Genomic DNA, 19,990 nt, shown 5'->3' on the forward strand with positions numbered 1-19,990 from the left:
ATTGGATGGGAACCGCATATTCACTCCAGGAGTTTCACCTGTGTCACTCTTGGACAGGGGCAATAGTTGTTGACTTAGTTCCGCTTAATGCCTTGATATTCTTGGGAACAGGGGTTGTACTTGGCTTGGCTTGTAATGCTCTAGGGCCATCAGCCTAGTAACCTCTTATGATCCTATGATCCTATATATTAGATGCCTTTCCATAAATCCTCTGTTTAAAATCATTTATAAATATTTTCCATCTGTCTAATATTTTGTATAGCTTTTCCACTTGAGAATTTGTGTCTCTCCCCCTCACAACATATACATATTTTATTGATATTTTGAAACCAGTTCAATCTGCACCACCATTGGAGTTGGAAATACACCTAGTTAGATAATAAAAAACAAAATATAAAGAAATAAAAATTCAGTCTAAATTGCATATAAAACATTTACGGTTTCAAGTGAAATAAAACATCATGATGCATGCAATCACCACTAAATGTTTATGTATAACATTAAACAGTTTTCTGGCATTAAAAAGCTGCTTTTTCAAGAAAAGTTATGTTGGTAGTTTTATTCTGACATAAAAATGATCACAATGATTAGAGTTATGCTTCTACAAAAATACTTTGGCTATTTTAACTTGATATGAAGAATAAGCACATCAGAGATATATTTATTAATATCCCCACAAAGTTTCAAAGATCATTTTCTGGAGAACACTTCTATTTACTTAATACATTCTGAGTTTTTTAAAAGATATATTTGTTACTTTGGACAGGATACCATTCATAATTTCATAATAAGTGCAATAACATCTTCATTTTCTGTTAAATAATATATTATTACAGAATAACATCTCATTGCTATTCAAAAACAAGCACAGAGTGGACAGCCTAACTAGCACAATTGTTGCAAATTGAGCATATACCAATATTAAAAAGTCTGGCCATTGAAGTACCATTGAGCGTCCATAGATTCATAGATTCATAGACTGTTACTAGGCTAATGATCCAGTAGTGGGACCTTTCTAAGCCTAGACAAATTTTCTCAAAAGAATAATGATGTCCTGTATCCAGATAGGACGTTGAGGGCCAGGCATTTATAAGATACCTTTGTCAATAAGGGACATGGGTGCCAGGCCAGGTGTAAATTTCCTATTCCTCATCCACTGGTCTAGGTTGAATTTAAACTGGATAATACACAAAACTTTCTATTGGCATATGCTGGGGGACAGAGCAAAATACAAGAAAAATCAGGTATGTTCCGCAAAACTAAAAAACAAGAAACAGAAACATATTTGACTTTTCCTTGTATTTCTGTGCTGTCCCTTGTAAAATCTCAATTTTTAAACAGTAAAAAAAAAAAAACACAAAAGGAGATTTTCTTTTCTCTGTTGCTTCTCCTGCATTGCACTGATGCACTGTGTAAGCATGGGAACACAAGTAACATGTGCATGTGCAGTCAGGAAATGCAAAAGAAGGCTGAAATGCTGTTATACAAAGATATTATTTAAGAAATGTAATCAATTTCTTGTTTAAATTATGTCACTGTTTGATAGCAATAATCCATGACTGTGTGGGCATATCAGGATTTTCCCACAGTTGGCTTTGATTAATCACTTGGGCTTCACCCTTGCGGTCAAACCACACCAACCGTGGGTAAATCCTGATATGCCCATGCACATTTGTGGATTATTGCTTAATTACACAATTTCACCAATGAGGTTTTTTATTAATTTTACTACACATACATTTCATTCTCTGAGGATTGGAAAAGTCACTTGATCTTTGAAGAATAATATTTACAAGTACTCAAAGGATTTATGAGTTGAAAGTTTTTCCAGTGTTCAACCACAATGGTTATTTTAATAGGTTGTTGCATGGTGGAGAATTAAATTGCATTAACATTCCAGAAAATAAAAAGGTTGACATGTATAGGAACTATACCATTTAATTCAAATAAGAAATCACAATGGTCATGCTCTAGTATAGAAGGCAATGTTTTGTGTTTTTGCAATCATGATTTCTATTGGTAACTGCCTATTCCACAGCATTAGAACACATAGTAGGAAAATAAATACTCTCATCCATATTGTTAGTACCAATGACCTCCAACAACTTTATTCACTGCTGCTGGTTGAAAACTGTGCAATCTTAACAAAAATGAAACATAAAACAGGTAAGCCCACTGGATCTGGGAGCATTGTCTGGTTAAGTGACCTGCTCAGAATCATTCAATTGGTAAATGGGGGCTGTGGGAATCAAAACTAGGGCTGCTGTGGTGTGTAGGTCTAGTAGAGCAAAGTAACCACTACAAGTAATACTGTTCTTGACATTAAGAGTTAAAATGTGCATAAAAGTTACTGATGTGCTCTTCTTTTGGAGCAGTAAAGTTTTTTTTTTGGTATTCTATTCTAATTTACTCTCATCTGCACTACACTTACTGAATTTGTTAATCCTAGCACTAACCATAGTTCTGACTCCAACCCTGACCATAATGCTAATAATAACCCTATCACTAACACTGCTACTATATAGACACATTAGTTTTGACATTGTTTATTGTGGGAATGTTTGTGTTTCGATATTTGTATTATTTGGTTTGTGTTTTTCAATATTTCTGACACTGAGGTAGGCAGTATTGTTCCATTGTTAGGCACTTATTTATTACGGTATAAGCAAACATGGTTGAAAATCCCAATTCCTATTAGATCGTCGGAGGTGCATAATTTCAAATGCGTCTTTGCCAAACTTAAAATAATGAAAACTGAAAACAGCCAAGGGGCATATGACCAATTTTTTTCCCTGGGAAAGAAATTGCTTGCTCGCCTCTGGTAGTTTGCTGTTTTGTAAACTCTAGTGCAATCTCGGAGTTGGTATATTTAGTTAGGGGGTGTGTGGGGGTCACAGCCCCTCACGATGGTGGGTGTGGGGGTGAAGCCCCACCACTTTGTTTTGTGTGTAGTGATATATATATATATATATATATATATATATATGGTTCCCTGTCAGAAGCCTGAAACACTATAAGCCTGAAAATCAAAATCCTGAAAACTATAGACTGAAAGTTCAAAATCCTGAAAGACCAAAATCCTGAAACTCAAAATCCTGAAAACACAAAATGGACATACTGACGTCATTGTGGCTTTGCTATTGTTAGCCCTGTGGTGTTGGGTCATGCGTTGGGTTCAGGTAAGTGTGCGGTTGGTTTTATGTTAGGATTAGGGGCGGTTTAAGTGAGTTAGGGTTAGGGCGCAGGTTAGGAATGTATGCAATAGTGACAAATATTGGGGTTAGGGGCGGTTTAAGTGAGTGTGCGATAGTGACGGACCTTAGGGTTAGGGTTAGGGTCAGGGTCAGTTGGTAGATATTAGTGTCTTTATAGTGACATATTAGCATTATTTGTGTTTTCAGGATTTTGAGTTTCAGGATTTTGGTCTTTCAGGATTTTGAACTTTCAGTCTATAGTTTTCAGGATTTTGATTTTCAGGCTTATAGTGTTTCAGGCTTCTGATAGGGAACTATATATATATATATATATATATATATATATATATATATATATATATATATATATATATATATATATATATATATATATATATATACACATATATATATATATTTTTTTGGACAAGTGATTTCTTTCCCAGAGAAAGATATCGCTCATATGTAGTTTTGCTGTTTTCAGTTTTCATTTTTATGGGTTTCGATGAAGACGCATTTGAAGTAAGGCATCTTCGACATTGTGATATAGACCCGTGAATCCTATTAGATACTTGACACTGAGAGATACCATGTATGTCAGCTTCAAAAGTATGCAACAGTTACTTTCTCAGTATTGAATATTTTGAGGATGTTGAATAATTTCCCCAAAATGGGGTCATCCAAGATGTTACCTTTTAGTAAGACAGTCTGGGAGAGAGTTGCATCAGTCTTGTATTGTCATTACTAACGAAGATAGTAGTAGCATGCATGATGAAACTACTTTGATGGTGCATGTTAGCTGGATAATGATTTATGTCTTTACTGATACTTGAAATGTAATGGCTGCAGGGACAGCTGACTCTACAATCTTCTGTTGCCCGAGTCTGGTGTCCTCTTTTTTTGCAAATGAAGCTTAACTGAGTAAAATAAAATGATTTGAGGGATAAGCATTGTCAAAAAGAATAGTAGAATACAAACCCACTTTATTTTTAAAATGACGAATGCAGTGAAATCTAGAACAAGAATGTTCTTTCTTGATCAACAGATGGTTACTGGTGCTCAAAAACACATTTCTTCATTGCTTATTATACTTATAGGGATGTGGCTTTGGAAGTTATCCACAATGTTAGTGCAAATTAGTAATAAAATATAGCATAAAAGCAGCACAGAAGTGTGCAACATTATCAATTGTTTCTAGAGATAAAGTTATGATAAGTGGGGTCAGTGCTGCTTAAAAATACACCAAAAATGTGATGACAAATAGATTAAATCAAAAAAGGATGTAGTACATGAAGCAATAATTACGAATGTCTACAATATAAGCAAAAATGGTGCCAGTACAAAATAAAGCCAGTACTATAATTAATTCAGAGTTGCACCATGTGAAAACTAGCAAAGTAGTTATCACATTTAAAGAACTGAAATGCAAACAAGGTTAAGGGCTCTTTAACATAGTAAATGAGCAAATATATAACAGCAGCAAAAGACCTAGGCAAAACACCAGTAAAATACCAATGGTAAAAGCTGCAACTCTGTAATGCATATTCCTTTTCAAACAGTTTGGAAAATGTTTTACTGGGAACACATAACTTAAAGACAAATAATGTTGCATACACCTATAATTCTGTTAATTATTCAGTTGATGTAATAAAGACATAGTTTAGTCCTACAACACATAGGCATTTTTTTTCACCAGATTATCTTCTGGAATTTCACATACAGTACATAGTATGTACATTAATTATAGACAACCTACACAACATAGCTATAGAATGAAAAGCTAATCAAATAAATTGCAGTTAAACCAGGATGAGGCACAGAACATAAATAATGCTGAAACCTTTCATAACTGTTTATATGAAAGATGTTTGTTACTGTTCAAAACAAAAATACTTAACATTTACAGTTATTTCTAGATTTGCAAACATACGTTTGTTTTTGTTACAGTTTGTTCCTGAAAGGTCATAGAACTACTCTGTCATATAAATTGTATGGGATGGAGGAGGAGGAGTCTGGAAGGACTACATAAGAGACAGTGATGCTTGTAACGTGAGGTGCAAGAAGTAAGGATGGTTATTTGGTGGTGTGTGTGGGAATGCAGCATCGATTGCTTGAGCTGCTTGCTCTCTTCCTGGTAACAAATGGGAGTAGGAGATTGGTTTAATGACATTCATAGATACTTGTAGAATGTATCTCCTCTAACTGGTAGTCGTTGCATCTTCCCTAGCAAATTCCCCACTGTAGTATCATTGTTTGTGCTGTTTGTCAGAACCATTGGTACTAATTAGGTCTTAGTAAGAAGATTTAATATCTAGGGCATTTTATTGGGATGTTTGGAAGGACATGTACAATCAATCATGTATGTTTAGACTTATTTCTATGGCCTATCTCTTCTTGTGTACACCTGGTAATAATTGGGGGTGGGCAAGCCACAAAATGGAACACAGTTATTTGGCACTTGTTTCAGTAGTTGACATTACACATAAGTAGCCCTGCCTACCATTTGAAGCAGATTCTTCCTGTCATTTGCCCCCTCTACTATGGGATTATTAAATGATTGCCCCTTTCTGACAAATCTCTTCTTCCTGCTAATGTAGAGGCAGGTGAGCACTGTCTTGTCACACTTCTCCATCCCTCAGCCAGCTCCTTTAGCTTTTGGGCTGCTATTCAAACCCAGGTCATAGTTTATAATTGTATACAACAAATCTGGATTTTTTTAAGATAAGTATGATATTACATTCATATTTCTTTTAAAATCAATTCTACTTTAAGGATCTCCTCTTTCTTCTTCTGTAAACATGTATTGTTAGTCTTCCCCCTTAGTAACTCTTCACATCCATTCCATATTAAAACTAAGAAGTAATACATCATGATACATAAAGTCTTACCTGACACTGAGGGATGAATGCAGAAAAGACTGTGCATGAATTGATGATTTTTCTTTAACAAAAATCAGTTCAATGCTGTTAGAAACAATCAAAAGTTCTGTTGGGGAGTTTAATTGTTTATAGTTAGAAGCTGCAAAGATGACATTTCATCATCTTTGAAAGAGATTATTTTTCTTTGGAGTCATCCTTCAGATGAAACGTTAAACCAAGACTCCATCTGTCTTAGTTGGTCATAGCTCAGGTAGATGTTAAAGATCCCACAGCAACACTCAACCGAACCCACAGACATTGCCAACATCCTAGCTGACAAGTTCAACGCAAACTTCTCTCCCACTTCCCCACCAAAAGGGCAAATATCTATCCCAGCAGAGTGCTGCCCCCCCCTGACATCTCAGATGCTCAGGTAAGAGCCGCCCTCTCCAAAGCAAAAAAACACAGCATCAATGGGACCAGACGGTGTCCCGGGCTGCATCCTACATGAACTCCAAGAAGAACTAAACCCAAACATAAAACTACTGTTCAGTCTCAGCCTTACTACAGGATATGTACCCAAAGAGTGGCGTACAGCAACAGTGGTCCGTCTCCACAAAGGTGGTGCCTCAACGGATACTGGAAACTATCGCCCCATAAGCCTGACTAGCTTGGTCTGCAAAGCTATGGAAAGGATCATCATGGACCTCATAAATAAAGATATTGGGGACCTACAGACACTGGATCCTACCCAGTTCGGCTTTGTTAAGGGCAGATCCTGCCTCTTAAACCTGGTTGATTTCTTTGAAATAGTCACCAAGGCCATTGACGAGGGGAAGGTGGTCGACACAGCCTACCTGGACCTTGCAAAAGCCTTCGACACAATGCCCCACTCGGGCATTATAGATAAGCTCACCAGCTTAAATATAAACCCCTATGTCACTAGATGGGTTGCAAACTGGGTCAAGTACAGAACCCACATGGTTAGAATTGCTGGAGCCATGTCAGACTCCAAACCAGTTACAAGTGGTGCCCCACAAGGCTCAGTCCTGGGACCTCTCTTGTTCGGTATATATTTCTCAGAGGTACAGGCTAACACGGAAGGAATATGGCTGACCAAGTTCTCAGATGACTGCAAACTGGGCGCCATAATCGACTCTCCAGCCGACACAAGCATCCTACAATAGGGCCTTATAGAAACAGACAACTGGTGCCAGAGCCATGGCCTCAAGCTAAATGCCAAAAAGTGTATAGTCATCCCCTTTGGCAAAAACAAAGTGCCCACAAATTACCACATAGGTGGTAATCCATTAAGTATGGAAGAAGTAATTAGGGACCTGGGGACCCAAGTTGATAGCAATCTCTCATTTGACAACCACGTGGCCAAAGTGGTTAGAAAAACATTTTATATAGCCCACCTAATCATGAAGGGATTCACATCTAGATCAGGGGAGGTCATCATGCCTCTTTACTCATTCCTCATCAGGCCCATAATTGAGTACAATGCCCCTTTTGGGATGTACCTTACCAGACACCTGCAGCAACTGGAAAGACCCCAAAAGTACCTCACCAAGAGGATCAAAGGGCTCAAACAGATGCCATATGCTGCCCGGTTAAAGAAACTCCAGCTCTACTCAGTGGCATACCGCCTGCTCATAGGCGATCTGTGCCTGATGTATAAAGCCATGTCCAACCCGGAATTAATGGACATGCTGCACCTCAGAAAATCCAAATCCCATCGAGCTATGTGCTCGCGAGACTTGAACCTCAGCACTGAAATAAATACGACATGCTGGAGGGACAAATTCATAACCCAGAGGCTCCCTTCACTCTGGAATAAAATCCCAGTCCAGGTTAGGCAGAGTCCCTCATTGACTCTCTTCAAGAGGAATCTTGATGAGTGGATGGGAGATAGTAGGTTTACCCCGGGTATCACTTCTGTGTCACTGTTAGACAGAGGCACAGTATACTAACCCCGAAAAAGGGCATAGCAAAATTCATTTAAAATGGGTGGAGAAAGCCAAACACACTCTGGCTAGGCTTATAAATGCCCTAGTGCAGATAGCCTAGTATGAACCTATTGAACCTATGAACCTAACTCAAAAAGTGCAGGGTCCTTTATTTTTATACAAAAAAGAACTCTTGTTTACAACATATTTGCATATTTACAAATATTTACATATGTACAAATGTACAGATCTGCAAATATACACATATTCATAATTTTCCTTAAATTCATACTAATTTTCATACATATCAGACCCCTACTTCTTTTTCCATAACCAACATCTGATTTTATTTAATACTGTTGCTAAAATCCATATATCATTAAACATAATTTCATTTATTCTTTCATTCCAAATAACTCATATGACATAAAATAACTTTGCATCTATTATTTTAGCATATTATTCACTTCTGTTCTTATAATATCCATATTTAAATATATCCATGTTTATTTTATCTACTTCTTTTATATCTTTGAAAAAATCATGTTTACATATAGTTTTCCTGCTAACTTTTTTACTTGTTTACATTTCAAAAAAATTTAGTAATTTATTCTTCCTGAAAATACATTCTATCACTATTCTTTTCATATGGCATTATTCCTTTTACTGGGAATTTATCTATTACCAGTCTCCACAAAACTCCTGACATTCTACTTTCTGATTACACCATTTGTTTCTTATTGTTATAGCTTTACTTTTTTCATTTGTTAGATTTTCACATGGTTTTGTATAGTAATTTTTCATCATTAAATTCTTATACTAATCTTTTCTTTCTTTTTCTATATAATCAAATTTTATTTTCCACAAAAAAATATTTTTTCTTAGTAACATTTCATTTCTTCATTTATGCACTCTTACTCACTTTTGCTCTTTTTTACCATACCCAAACTTTATCGTGATTATAATCATACAGTTTTACTACTGTCTCTCATCATTTTCATCTATCCACTTTAACACATAGTACAAATTTAATGATGCAGCATATACTGCTGAGTTAATTAACCCTAAATCCCCTTCATCTTTATTTATATATAAAACTCCTCTTTTTCTGGGCTTAATCTAGATCTCCACATAAATGAAAAAAAATGATCTGCAATAATTCTTTTCCAAGTACGGTTGGCAACATAAATACATTTGCTAAGTATGCTATTTTTCCCATCAGTACTGAATTTATCAAGTAATCCTTTATTTTCTGAATGATAATTTATATGTTCTCCAGAAAAAGACGTTTGATTTATTTCTTCTATTTTTTTTCCCAATGAATTCTACTTACATCTTTATTCCCCAATTTTATGCCTAACACAGAAATGTCATTCACTGTAAAATATATACTCCCAGGTTTACTACCTCATCTAAACCTTTACTTTTCTGTTTATTTAAAGCCATCCCTATCATCTCTAAAGACTCATTTGTGCAAATTATTATCCCCCAGATTCACCAATCTTCTATGCCGGACTAGCTTAATCCTGCACAGAAACGCCCATTTAGGAGCAGGATGGCAGCGCGCCATGCATATCAATGAAGGCATGCTGCCCGAGCTCCTAGGCTTACACAGAGCATGTACAAGTGCAGAGGGTGTGTCTGATAGCAGAACTCTCAGAATAAACACAACCCTGCAATATAGAACAGCAGAAAGTGGGAAGAAATGAGCGATATCACTCATAGGTGTCTGCAGATTCCCACCAACAGTTTCCCATGTGTACAACAGCAACAGTACAGAAAAAGTAAATGAAAAAACCCTTTTATTTTTTTTTAAATCCGATTAAAGCTAACTGTAGGTGCGTGGGTGTGCCCATTGCCTAGCTAGGTTAAAGCAGCTTAAAAAGCTGAAATAGATAGCAAGGAAGACACATGCAAATGAAATAGCACAGCAGTAGTGCAGTGGGCAGAGCATTTGCATAACAAGCAGGCATTCCTGGTTTGAGTCCCACTGCAGCACAGTCTATTTTACATGACAAAGCATGTTATAACCAATAATTTTGTTGCAAAACTCAATAAATAACACATATTTATGAACTAGAGTACTGCAGGAAATGCATATGTGAAGTATCAGTGTCATAATGAATAAGGCATTAGTAAGAAGGTCTAAGTACAACTAAGCAGTAGTAAGTATATATAAGCACTAGTAAGCGTGTTTGTGCGGGGGTAAACACTGCCTACACAGATTAAGCAATCTGGAAGCTTACTGAGTATAAGAAACTGTAACCAGAAGTTGGCAGTGCTTAACTCCACGCAAACATGCACACACCTGCTTACAACTGCTTTAAAGTGCCTTAATCACTCTGTAGCCAACGGCCCATGTTCTGCCCAGCAACAATATAAACAGCCTCTGCAAGGCTCGAACCCAGGACCCTGTACACTACAGTCACAGTAGTTAACCACTAAGCCATCACAACAATACATAAGATTGAGGTTTCAACAAACAAATCCTCACCATAGGAAAATCAAACTGAACATGTGAAATAAATCTATGTACAGTGTGATGTTGTATAGCCTGCTACATAACATAAATATGTGAACTGGAGTACTACAGTAAGGCCAGATGTGAGGTGTTATTGTAATAAAGTGTTGAATTCCCCAGGACCTCATACAGTATATGTACACATGAATCACAGATACCAGACACAGATATAAAGTAACAAATAATAAATCAATGTTAAAAGGAAACTGTAAGGGTAAGCAGGTATGTCCATAGCTTAGCCTTTTCAAAACCATTCAATCACAGGAAAGTGTGGGAAATCGGGCATATTTAAACCCCACAGGTGCCAATAATTCCCATAACTGGTTGCAGCTCCCTACTGCAGGCAGAATGGCTGGAGTTGTGGAAGGCACTCAATTTAGAGCACAGTGCTGGGGCACCCAGGAGTCCAGATTCATGGTATGGCCCTGGAAAAACACCATGAGGAGAGACTACTGCAGGGCCAGTACCAGGGCTTTCAGTATAAAGTAGAGGCCTGGGACAGTCTCACCCGTGACCTCACCAGTATCACTGGTGTCCCCTGGACTGGTGAGCAGGTTAGGCATCACCATGCTGACCTGAAACAGTAGAGGGCTGATCTCTTGGACCAGTGGATCCAGGCAGATGGCTGATGCCCCAGCACTAAGTACTCATTCTACTACGTAGATAATGATTGCCTAGCTTGTATATACTATTGATAGGTAATGGCTAAATATCCCTATATTTCTCCAAAAGCTGCAGATGAATGGGCTGCGAACCAGCAAGCCCATGCTGCTAGGCTGCAAAGGCTGCGTCACGAGGCAGGTGAGTAATATTCTTGCATATACTGTCATAACAAATAAATATAACAGTACTAGAAAGAGTTATACCAGTAAAAAAATGTATTGTGTATGGGATGTACTGAATAAACCAGACAATATGGCAGGAAGACTGTCATATAGGTTGGGTGGAAAAAAGGTGTAATATCTAGTGATTAAAAGTATAACCCCTGGAGTGCTTGTGTACATTCTGCTTTCATATGTTGTTGTAGTGCTGCATTCTATAAATAGTACTGTTGCATTAAGCAGTGATACCCACACTCTGGATGCAATTAAAATGTGTAGGAAGTTCAGTATAACAATGTTGGAAGTCCCAAGAGGTCAGTCATATAGAATAACTGAGGGAGACTTAGACAGAAACCATTGGAATGATTTACACTAATCCCCTGATAGCACAGTGTACTGTGATGTTAACTATAATATTTTACCACACACAGCAGGGGTTTGAATCCCGGAAGTGGTAGTAAGTTTAAGCATAATCATACCCCACAACTGTACAGAGTTTGTGAGAATGATCAGATAGGAAGCTGTATGCATAATTAGACCCAACAACTGTACAGACTTTGCTAGAATGTTCAGATAGTACGCTGTAAGCATAATCATAACCATCAACTGTACAGACTGTGGCAGAATGGTCACGTAGTAAGCTGCATGCATAGTCATACCCCTCAACTGTTTTGATCTGTTCAGCATGTCCAGATAACAGGCCCAAATCTGCTGCCTGGTAACCTGTTCCACTGACAAATAAGTGTGATGATCCAAGAAATGTAGGCAGCTTATACTGACATATAATGTATAGTCAGACCTGAACATAAAAAGAGAATGTATATGGAAACAAGCCTGTCATTGTAGCATCTCACCTAAAGTGTATGACAGCTATTCCAAAATATGTCACATTAACACCTGCATCTTGTCAAGTCTTGACCAGAGTGTGTGCAATAACGGACTGTTAAGTATTTGTATAACATCAACATGGCATCTGTGAGTATGTGTAGAATTTGTCAGGCAGTGTTAACCAAGGTTTTCCAACAGCTGTAACAGGTAAGAGGTGTAGACTGTAGTTACAATGCAGTTCACTCATATACTTGTCTACAAGCATGGCATCTGGGAGTATGTGTAGAATTTGTCAGGTAGTGTTAACAATGCTTTTCCCAACAGCTATAACAGGTAAGAGGTGTAGACTGTAGTAACAACACAGTTCATTCATATACTTGTCTACAAGCATGGCATCTAGGAGTATGTGCAGAATTTTTCAGGTAGTGTTAACAATGATTTTCTCAACAGCTATAACAGGTAAGAAGTGTAGACTATACATAAGACACAGTCCACGTATATAATAATCTACAAACATACCATTGTACAAAGTAAGGCCATCAGGTAGTGTAATAATACATGTAAGAAACAGATCACTGCAATGACTAAGAAGGTTGTGAAAACTACAGGGATATATTATTTGTTAATTGACCTCTCTCTCTCACCCCCACCATATGTGCAACAATAACCCAATTATACACCTCAATGGGTTCATGTACACTCCATACTTTTGTTGGGACATATGTCCTATTGGTTTACAAATATTCACATTTGGTTCTATGCATGTTCCATGTTAAATACCCCCATACTGGTGGCCTGTTGCCATCAATGAAACCTGCATGCTGTTGTAATGGCCACTGTTCTCCCATATATGCGTGTGTTCTGCTTGCTCTTCAGCTGTTGTAAATCTGGTGTCTTGGGTTAATGGGAATACCTATGCATGCTGTTATAACTAAACCTGAATGCTGCTAAATATTACTAACACATATCATTCTTAAAACTGCAACACCATAGCTCGTATGGGAAGACCGGTCCCAGCGCACTCACCTGTCCCACCTCAGCTGGTCATAACACTGGGCACCAGCATGTCTGGGGCCCAGCCTGGGACCTCCTCCTCTGTTGGCCCTGCACCACCTTCGGGTGGAATTGCCACAGGGGATGGGGCTCAGTTTCCCAGAGAATGGGGGCAGAGTGGTACCTGGCACCCACACTCAGGTCCGGGCCGTGATCCATAGGTAGTTCGACAGGGAGTTTTGAGACCAGCTTCGCCAGCTTGAGGGCCACGTGGCACAATTAGAGGGTGAGCCTGCCCCTCTTAACCACCCCCCAGCACAGCCACCCTTGGGGCCGTGAAGGTGTAGTGGTGACTGCCCATGGGTGGGGACCTCAGTCCCACTGTTTCCATTTGGGGACTAATGGGCTTGCAACTTCCAAACACCCCTCCCCATCCAAGGTGTTTACCCCCTACATGTGTCATATACCACCCCTGTATGCATATTGTTTGTCTTGTCTGTTAATCTACCCAACCTACCTCCCCAAATATACCTACTACCCCTCCCTAACATCCGACTCTCACCTGAAAAAAAAAAAAAAAAGTCAATCTGTTCCCACAAAAAAAAATCACCCCATACATAGCTGTCTATTTCGCACACATGTCCACTGGACACATGTAATCCAGTCTAATTGGCATCACAACAAATTATTGTTGTCCTCACCCCATCCAAGGGGTTTGAGTGTCCAAATCTACCTTCAACTTCAGTGTATATATATATATATATATATCTAGATATAAATATATATATATATATATATATATATATATATATATATATACACACAGCTGTTGTAGAAGAAATGGGCAGCTATGGACCTTCCCTACACCCTTCCTGCACATCCCTGGCTATTTTCCCTACTGTCTTTCCCTCTTTGTGCCCATTTTTCACCACTTTCGTATGAACCCCTTTTTCTTTTCTTTTAAAGAAATTAGTGCAGAGGTAAGTGGGTGTAAGCACTTTTAGGCAGCAGTGAGCATGTTTAAGCCTGTTTGTGCAGGGGTAAGCCATGTCTACACAGGTTAAGCAATATAGAAGCTAACTGAGTATAAGAAACTAAAACCAGAAGTTAGCAGTGCTTACCGCTGCATAAATCTGCTTTAAAGTGCCTTAATCACACTGTATTCAATGGCCCATGCTCTGCCCAGCAACACTCTGCAACGCTCAAACACAGGACCCTAAACACCATAGATAAAGTGATTTACCACTAAGCCATGACAGATATATATATATAAAACCTAATGTTTTCAGAAACATATCATCCAGCCCAGTCATGCTACAGTACAGAGAATGTAACCAACATCTAGATGTATGTGTGTGTGTAAATATATTATCTAAACAGATACAACATATCTATATATGTTTGATATATATATATATGTATATATATATATATATATATATATATATATATATTTAGAAATATATACATATCTATAAATATATATGAACATATATACATGCAAATGCCTACATCGATACATATATATGTCTAAACCTATATGTCGACATATTCACAGCAAGGTACATATATGTACGCAGGTATATATCTATGTAGGTATATATGGACATAGTCATACATATGTAAGCAGATATATATCTATGTAGGTATATGTGGCCATACATCTGTAGATAGCAATGGTAGATTAACAAAAACAAATATGTCCACATGTACAGTTAATGGGATTGAGAGTCCCCAAACAATATACGTCTTGTACGAATAGGCATAACCCCCCCCGGCCAAACACATCCACCCTGCAATACACTACCAGGTGTTGCAGATCCCATAACCAGGACCTGACACAACATGGGCACAAGATGTTAACAGTACTACATCCCACCTGTATGATGTCATGCTGGTATTGGTAACAAATCATGCAGTACAGTCTGGCTCCCAAAGGAAATGTAAAATGTGGAAGCTATCAACTTCCCCAGGATACATATACACAGACACATATATGCAAATACAGATATATATATATTTACACACACACATATATATATATATATATATATATATATATATATATATATATATATATGTATATGTATATATATATATATATATATATATATATATATATATATATATATATATATATATATATATATGGATTCCATACATTTGGCTGAATTACACTTAGTCGAAAATTATTCCAGGCATTTCACTTGACTGAAAGCTCACTTGGTTGAAGTTCATATGTTCGAAAATGGAATATAGCCCCTGCCGCACTACAGTGCAACCCTGGAGTGAGAAAATTAAATAGGGGGTGTGGGGCACAGCCCCCCACATCATGCCAATAGTTTTTACTAAGGATATGTATATATAGATTTATATATATATATATATATATATATATATATATATATATATATATATATATATATATATATATATATCAATGTATTTCTAATGGATATACCTTCTTATAATAGTGAATACATTAAAATTATGTGGGGGGCTATGCCGCCCACACTCCCCCTTATTTAATATTCTCACTCCAGGGTTGCACTGCAGTGGGGCAGGGGCTATATTCCATTTTCAACCAAATTAACTTCGACCAAGTGAGCTTTCAGTCACATGAGCTTTCAGTGAAGTGCAATGCCTGTTATCATTTTCGACTAAGTGTAATTCGACCAAATGTATGGAATCCATATATATATATATATATATATATATATATATATATATATACATATATAGATCTGCATGTGACTACACATTCACATACAGAGATATGTACAGTAAGATACATATGTAGGAGGTGCACAAAATATGGAACAGCCACTATGCCTACAGTTCACTCCTGAACAACTAAACACTGTATGGGCCATCCATACAAATGACAATCATTGCCTGCAACATATACCCACAGAGAGGTCATAGGAAAAAATACCACACACAGGTTTTCAGGAATGGAAAACCTTTATTTGTGTACTATTACAGTTCTATATACTATTGCTACTGTAATTGAGATTGTCTTCACAGACATGGTGTGTGTGTGGGGGGGTCACATCTGCTTTCCACATGTGTTCCATTGGCTACTGACAGACATCCTAAGGACATCATAGTAAAGTACCACTGCTAGTATGTACTGCCCCTGTTGACTGCAGCACAGATATTGGCCAATATATGTGGACATTCTGACACACTTTGTACAGTCCAGAGGTATACACAAAACCCCTTAGTGCAAAATATGTACCATGCCTGACAACATGGATGTTAACAGCCATGTAGATGGGTTTAACACATAACAACTGGTATACATATGCCACCATAGGTTATGTATTCACACACACCTGTCTGGCCTGACACGTACTACCCGCTGGTACAGTGGTGCCATGGCCATGTACTACCCACTAGATATTGACATACATCTGTACAGCATCCCACTGCTCTGTCTGACATACATGACTGTTAAAGGAGGCCCGGCAGCAGTACATCTGACATGTATCTGCACATGACATCTCACTGGGTAAGTACACTAAGCTGCTAGGCATGTAACAATGCACTGTGCAGGCTACAGGCAAACTGCCTCAACACTGGCCTACATCTCCTATGGGGGAATGCACATGTACCTGCATATATAGCAGATTGTACAGGCGTGTCACAGCACAGGGTAAGATAGACCTGTGTGAAAGTGCATAACTACAACCAGTGAGAACAGAGCCACAGCCACATATGGCAAGCTAGCATAATATTACAGTATATGGACTATCTATTCAACACCATCCTCATATGTGCCACTCACACACTAACCCTACATAATCTGGGCCGCTACACAGTTTGGTCTGATGTCTGACTATAGTATGGAACATGTGCTGTGTGTGTATGGCCCTACAAACATGTAAGTCAATATGGTAACATACAGTGGAGCAGCATGTAACATCAGATAGGACAGGACCTAGGACGATGACAACTACCACAGTCTGTACACAGGCCAAGGTAAATATTAACAATACACACACTGTCGACATTCACCATAAGTACACAGACCTCAGTACTGTACAACCACAGTATGTCCAGGTTATGTCATCAGATATAACCCTTACTGTACATAACGTGTAGCAGTCTGATATCTCAATGGCTTGTTATCAGATACGATGACACTAATTATGGTGTACAGCACATATCCACCTCTTCATGCACGACATATGTGCAAAGGTTGAGTTGGGACTGGAAGCACATACACAGGGCCAATATCGACATGTTGCTGTGATAACCTCGTACATTTACAATTGTAACAGGGTTTGTTGCAACAGATGTCCTATGAGGGATATGAAGCCAGTAACTTTTCACGGCTTTCAACCATCTACAGACTGCAATCCTCACACTACCTTCTGCAGTCCACAGATAGATGCTCCGTGGATAACACATGAAACCAAAGGCACAACACACTGCCCAGTCTCCAGATGACCCTTTAGATTGGGAATCCTAATAAACATAGAACACATGTAGGACAGCCATATCCACACACACACACACACACACACACACACACACACACACACACACACACACGCACACACACACACACACACACACACTGTTAAACCAACATGACTCCAAATTCGTTATAGCAAAACTTACAGTCTGTAGTCAGTTCAGGCACATCCCCCTCCTGTGTGTTGCCCTATTTCCACAGTGTGTGTTGTTAGAGGTAAATCCCCAATCCATCTGAGATGCTGTTTGCCAAACAACAGATCTAGTTCCAGCTCACAGTGAATGAAATGGACCAACACCAACATGATGTTCCTAGATATTGGAGTGTGTTTCCATGCAATTGGCTATGGGAATGTTACCACAGCTGTTCCACATGCAATCAGCTAGGGGAGGGCTGCAATTTGTGCAGGGGCCATCAGCTGATCATGGGCATCACTTAAAATATACATGCTTCTGCCTAAGCAAAGAAGGTGTAGGTCTCCACATCCACCAGATAGGGAGTGGGAGAGGCAGACAGAGGCAAAAACAAGTCAGAGAGAGGTGGGAGGATAAAACCTAAACATGGTTGTGCCACACACCTACCAGCACAGGGTATCAAACTCCTGACAACTTTGTAGTGCTATCACAGTTCTATGCAGTTATTGGATGCACCAAATGGGTTACCTGTAGTGGAGCCCTCAGAACATATATGTGATGGTGAGTGACATCTGCAAAAGGGATGCGGTAGCTATACGGTAGATGACATACACATGCCTGTCCGCATGAGCAGGTGCCACTGTTAACACAGCCACACTCTCACAGGGATGCACACACATTGACACACTTGGCAGAGCCAGGATTAAAACTCATCAGTAGTGGGATTGCCACAACATATCACTGTACAATGATCACATGCACCACACGGGTCATACAGAGGTTGTATGGGCAAAGGGAATGGGGAGGTGTCTGACTTCAGATAGAATGCTTCAGTAACCCAATGGGGATTGCAGTGAGTGTGGATGTGAACATGCGCACCATACAACACACACAAACACACAGGGTGCCAGTACTGACATGCATGGGTGCATGTCTGCACAGGTGTGTGGTGGTTGATTGTGCCAGATGGCTATACAAGGCTAGGTGATGGGTATACCCTGGCATCAGGCCGCATGACAATGTTCTGCATTGTGGCTCAGGGCTGTGGTTTCTGCATTTGCCCACACAGGTGGGTATTGTATCCCCCATCCAGTTACCTGGGTGACTATTGTGTGTGTGGCCAATGCTGTGCATTGCTTGCCATGTATGTGTTCCTTAGTCCATGTCATGGACAGAGTCTGGGATGTGCACACCTCCAACATGCATGTACAGTGACATGTGGATCTGTACCTGGGGTGTCTGGCCCATGTTGGGAACACAGATTATCATCAGATGTGGCAGCTTTGCCCATCTGTGGTGGGAACTGGTAATGGGCAGCAGACTTATCCTGCACTTACATTGATAGCATGCTAACGGCATTCCCCGGTGTCAGTGGCATCTGTCCATACAGGGCATGTTGTCAGGCATGGTGTGTCCTTTGTGGGCCACTTGTGATGGTACCATAGATATTGCAAGTGTCCATTGGGAAGGTGCACTGTCTGCATGTACGTGCATACTGGACAGATGGACAGGGTGCCATGCCCTCTGTAGCCCACTGCTATCACTCCATAGTTACTATCAGTGGCCAGTATGCAGTGTGCTACCCAGATATTGGCTGTTGCCTAGGCATGTGTGTGTGTGTGTATGAGACATGGGTTAAGAGTGTGCTCTGGGTAATACTGGGTTTGCTAACTGTGATTGCCTGGCCATGATGTCACATGTATGGGTATGGTTTTGCACCCCAGCCTACCAGATATTTCACATCTGTTATCTCTATATGGTGGACATTGCGGTATATAGTAGGGCCACCATATAAGAATTATACAAAAGCCGCTCCACATTGGCCACAGGTGTCACACACTCACAACCACCTCCACACAGGATACAAGTTACAAACACACTTGTCATATCTTGGAGTAGAACCCCTGTCTAACTAGTTTATTACACTAGAACATGACAAAGTTATAGTACGTGCCATAGAGATTATTAGAGCATGCCTTCTCCAAAGGTGTTTATCACATTGGATGACATCAGCAGGATTGCCAAAGTGGGATATTCTAACTGTAGTAAGTGTGACTAGCCTAAAAGACATTGCTCCATACACAGACAGTGACACACACACACAAAACATCCATAACCGACATGTGTCAGGATAAAACTCCTAACTGAGGTCTATATCATACTACAGCATGGAGCTGTTATAGGGCTCACCACAGGGATTATTGGAGAG

The sequence above is a fragment of the Protopterus annectens genome, chromosome 6.part1 (genome assembly GCF_019279795.1).
Source record: "Protopterus annectens isolate FY-2018-M chromosome 6.part1, PAN1.0, whole genome shotgun sequence".
Taxonomy (NCBI): domain Eukaryota; kingdom Metazoa; phylum Chordata; order Ceratodontiformes; family Protopteridae; genus Protopterus; species Protopterus annectens.